The sequence below is a fragment of the Pseudoliparis swirei genome, chromosome 3 (assembly GCF_029220125.1).
Source record: "Pseudoliparis swirei isolate HS2019 ecotype Mariana Trench chromosome 3, NWPU_hadal_v1, whole genome shotgun sequence".
NCBI lineage: Eukaryota > Metazoa > Chordata > Actinopteri > Perciformes > Liparidae > Pseudoliparis > Pseudoliparis swirei.
Genome location: NC_079390.1, coordinates 10,054,555 through 10,059,722, shown reverse-complemented (window position 1 = coordinate 10,059,722; position 5,168 = coordinate 10,054,555). Strand labels below are relative to the sequence as shown.

The 5,168-nt window shown below is 42.4% G+C and overlaps 1 long non-coding RNA gene across 2 annotated transcripts; it reads left to right on the top strand.

Moving 5' to 3' along the window:
* The first annotated feature begins 136 nt into the window (after positions 1–136).
* Positions 137–1,520, top strand: LOC130192059 (uncharacterized). Of its 2 annotated transcripts, none has more exons than XR_008831321.1 (2): positions 137–370; positions 455–1,520. It is a non-coding gene; the product is annotated as an uncharacterized LOC130192059 (long non-coding RNA). The 2 variants fall into 2 exon arrangements; XR_008831320.1 differs by having other exon boundaries at positions 279–370; positions 451–1,520.
* Positions 1,521–5,168: the final 3,648 nt, after the last annotated feature.

Here is a 5,168-nt window from a genome sequence, read left to right as displayed (position 1 = left end):
ACTCTCACGCGCAGCGTTCTGGTAGAAGTCCTGCGGGAGACACAGGAATCACAAACTCCTCCTAAGCGGAGATCCACGGAGTCAGAGGTGATCAAATTGGTTTCGATGAACACTGAATTCCACAGAGAGCTTTTGCAGCCGATCTGGCAAACGCCGGAACTTTCCACCACTGAAATATAAGCACGGCGTTGAGTGATCCATTTGTCAGAGGTAACAATTTATGAATCTGATTATTTGGCACGACATGAGCAAATGAAGACACGAGTTTGTAATTGCAGCTTAACTGCATGCGCACGCAGTGTTCGGGATGCGCAGATGCCCACCTACACTGATTCTTTGGGAGAGTTCATCAGTTCAACTTCTGTGTCTGGTAAAAAAGAAATCTCGAGCATCCATCAGCTTTTGGATCATTGTAGCCTATGCTGTATCACCTCTTTCTCTTTCTTCCAGCTAGATCCTCCGGGTTTCCAAGTTGGACATTTGGGAGAGGAAAACTATTTGAATATTTGACAGCGAGCCAGTTGAGAGATACAATGGGGTTTCCTCATCAACGGCAACATCTCCTGGGACTACTTGGACACTGTACTTCCTGACGTTCATCACATTCAGGGCTCATGTCATCCAAGTTATGTTTTCGTTACTCTCGCACTCCAGCTCTACTTTTAAATTATTCATGTGTGACACGGGAATGCATTCCTCCTCATCAGAGGGCTCGGGTAGCCTGCGTCTTCACGCCCAGAGCTGCTGTACAGGCACTGAGCCTGGAGCCCCCCGCTGCTGCGCCATCAACCCTGTGACAGGAAGCCAATGGACATGTCTCCATCGCCCTGCATCGTAACAGTGAGACAACAGCGCCACCATGAGGCCGAGCAGGAAAACATTACCTCGCATGCCACGCGGGACCCAAACGACCATTGTAGCTTCTCAAGAGAAAATCTTTAGAAAAACAATGCTTCATCATGTTTCACATTTTGTCACCATTATATTGTTGAACAGATCATTTCAGGAATACCAGGGAGAGGAGAGCTCAATCATGAACTAGAGACCATCTTGTGATGGGATCACAACATCCGCAACACCCAATCGGGCCAGGGGTGTAACAATGGCCCATCCCCCACTACTTCCGACAGCCTTGCTTGGACCACACCCATCTGTACACCTGGCGAAGTACTTAAACAGCTTAGGTATGTATACACATTTAAGAAATCCTGCATTGGATATCGTTTCTACACTGTGACAATATCACACGGAGCTCTTTCTTCCATCTCTTGTGGATGTAACGTATGCACCATGAAAGCAGGAATGAATATTCAAGATATCTGGTGCATCCAATCTTCAGATTTCCCACCAAGATACAGCCTGTTGTGTTTGGATCTTGATGACAATCTCAGTAGGTTAGGACACTCATAAGCTAGATAGCTTCGGCCTTGACTCTTTCGGTCAGCCCCTTTCTTCTTTTGTTTATTACTGATGGTTGTATATTTTGCTGATGGAAATAAACTCAACACAACTAAACTTTAGCGATGAGTGCTAATTTGAGGTCACGAGTACATTTTCCAAGGAATGTTGCCACGATGCAAATGCAGGGGGTTTCATCAATCACCGTTATGTTACCTCATTCGGCAAATGATGGTTAAGTAACATACATTATTGCAATGAGATTACTTAATAATAATGTGCTGTGATATGAGCAAAGTAGACTTTTGGGGACCACACAGATCTCATGGTGTGTTCCCTCTTGTGTATAAATGTCTGAGCTTTGGAATTGCAGGAAGATTTGCTGGTGTGCAGCTCTTGGCAGCTGCAGACACCAGTCCAACCCAACCATAAAACCAGTGAGCAGAGCCCCACACACACAGCCGATGGGGCGAGCCGATGGGGCGAGCCAAGGCGGCGACACTCGTTTCACCTCTCTGAAGTGGAGTGCTCGATACATTGTGTCAAAGGCGTGTTTCAAATGACCGTCACGTGACATGATTCATGATGACTGAAGCTCGAAACGTAACCGAGGCTCACAAAGGGATCCGGTCAACATCCAGTCAACATCATTTCGATAAACAAATCATGTTTAAATAACGATATACAGTATATATATATATACTGTATATATATATGTATATATATATGTATACATACTGTATACATATATATATTATATATACAGTATATTATTTATACTTACATATATTTAAATGTATATATACAGTATATCATTTTAAATATATATATAACATTTAAAATACTGTATATATAACATATATATATATATATATATACACACATATATAAATATATATATATATATATAAATTCATCATCATGATGTAATCTTCTTAAAGATTTATTGTGGTATGGGAAATGGGATTAAAACTAGGAAATCAGAAGGAAGTTATGCCTCTGCTTTGGCCTCAAACAGATGTTATCATTTCTACAAACCAGAAATCCTTTCTGCTTTCAATGTCCTCAAACTAAAGAACATTTTTATAGCAACAAAACAGAAGGGGGGGGGTCCTCTCCCCAATTCCTACCTTTCCCTTCTTCAAGCGCCCTTGCTCGGACCACTCCCATGATTTCATAGTCTAATCTACACGCCTGTAAAGTTTCACGGTTGCATCTTGCACAGCTGTCACGCAATTAAGGTGACCAAAAGCTCTCCAAGACGGACAGAACTATAAACTGCTATCAAAGTACTCAAATCGGCTTCTGTGGTAGTTCCCGCTCCAGCAGTTGTCTCCGGGACCACTTTGCGACGATGACAGACCCAGACAGGGCCGGCTTGTAAAAAGTCCAACTGTCTCTTCTGGATCCAAGACCTCAAAGCTCCCCATGTTTACTCAGCACAAACAGGAAGAGGGTTGAGTGAAGCGTTAAGATCACGACTCAACCTATCGTCAATTGATGATTGTTTTAAATGAAGCCAGATGATGATGGGACCAAATATTGGAAATGTCTAACAATGAATGATTCAAGAACCTGATAACTTTGTCTCGGACTAAAGCGGTCAGATGAAGAACTGACCTAATTGCTGTTGAAAACTGGAAGCTAAGTCATGTGGGGTTCCTCTTTCTCTCTCCATTCCAAAGCGGCTGCAGATAACCGATGTTAAAGGGGCTCTCCGCCAATTTAACGCCAGAGTCGGGTTTTTTTTCATGTGCAGGGCGTAGCTCGAGGAAACGCGGCCGAGGAAGGAGCATCAAAATCGGAAGTCAGAAACAATATGCTCTTGAGCTGCATGATTGCAAAATATGCAGAAGTTTAGCTTGACCAATAATTAAAGTCAGGATATTTCAGCCTCATCTGCTTGTATTTTTATTTTATCTTTTTTCAAATTGTCAAATCACCGAACTTTACTTTATGTCAGTACATGACTCACCTGCTCAAGTGCCTCTTTAAAAAGGTGCTCAGGTGCTTGGCTTTATGAATGTTTTTTGTGCTATATTTTGGCAATTATATCTTGAATGAAGACATTGAACTCCCATTGAGTTTGTACAAATGTGGGCATGAATAACATGTGGCAGCATCTGGTAAAGTGAATGCTGCTGGATGTTGACGGACATGGTGACACAGAGCCATTCCACACAAGTGCTGAACTAATCCTCAACTGAGCCTGCTGACTCATAAAAGACTAAGACTCATTTTAGGAGCTTTACAGTTGCCATGCATCTACATTAGAGCCCCTAACAGAGCACTGGCACTGCAGTTGCATCATAAAATAGGATGAGTGACTCGGCGAGTGTGTTATCACAAAGCCAGTTCAAAGACATATAGAACATTTACATGACCATCTCTCCGACACACAGCAGGCACACTTGTCAGTCTGGCTTATTTCCTGCTCAAGCTGTGTCCTTGGGGATGTATTTGATTCGACGCTGAGGAACTGAGGGTTCACATAAGGTTGAGAACAGATCTTAACTTTTCTTTAAAGATGGCCTTCATTGAGTTTTTCTACATCTCCCTTATCTGACCATTCTACCCATTGCCAGGTGGGAGAAAATGACTCGGTGTGGGAGGCAGCCTTCTGTCAATCTGACACTGTGGTCGTTCTAGATGAGCTGCAGCTACAAGAGCAGGGCCTCAGTGCTGGTGCCATTTGCCTTTTCAAATATGTCGACATTTGTTCTGCAGCTCTCCCTAAAAATGTCAAGGATGATTAGCACTGGTGGAACCTTTCAAATGGCTCGCCAAGACGCCATGTGGGGTAACTATTACATAACACCAGTAGTTATTGCCATGGAAGAGATGAGTTGGAGAATATATTTGGCTTTTTCTTGTCAAACAGTTTACATGTCGCTCGTCACACATGTCAAAGTCGCCCCGAGACTTTAGTACAAATCACAACACAGACCACAGTAAAGGTGTTGTGCTGAAATTGTTTTGTTCCTGTCTGTGTTCAGCTATTATACCAAACAAAAATACCACTGACTCCAAGCATAACCACATCAACTAATATGAATCGCTTCAGACAGACTTTTTTAAACACACAGTATAATTCAATTAAAATGAGGTGAATCATCTCAAATCAAAGAAAAAAGGGAAAGAAGATGCATTTAAATGATAAAACAGAGTAGCAGAGAAAGTAGCATAACTGGGTAGCTTCGCTTCCAGAGAAGGCAATAAGTCTCGTACAAAGTGTACAAAATTCCTGCCATGGTATCACGTCTTTCAATGTATTCAACGATGATAGGCTATGAGGAACTGTGGCACTGTTGCACAGGTTTCTTCTATTTCTTTCCGCTGGCATCCAACAAGAGCTGCTCAAACAGTCACAAGCTTCTGAGAGTCCAAACATCTAGAAAATCAAGCACTCTAATCACATGTTGAAAACTCAACTTATATATTTATGTTGCTTTTCATGGTATTATATTGTGATCAATTAAGTTATTCAAGCGGGGGGGAATATTCAAAGGAGTCAAATCTTCCTCTTTGTCCTCTTATGTTTCCTGTTGCTCTGCTCTCAGTTCTCGAAAAAAGGCAAAATGTCACATTTCTGTAACATTTCTGAGGGCAGTGGCAGAGACTAAGGAGCAGAGGAAAAAACATTAGTCCAGGTGGGGTGAAACAAATTCTTAAGTAACAAAAGGTCACACAAGGACGAGGCACTCAGGCTGGAAGGTGCGGCAACACACGGGAAGTACCAAAACGATCAGGCACCGAACAAGGAGTCGAAA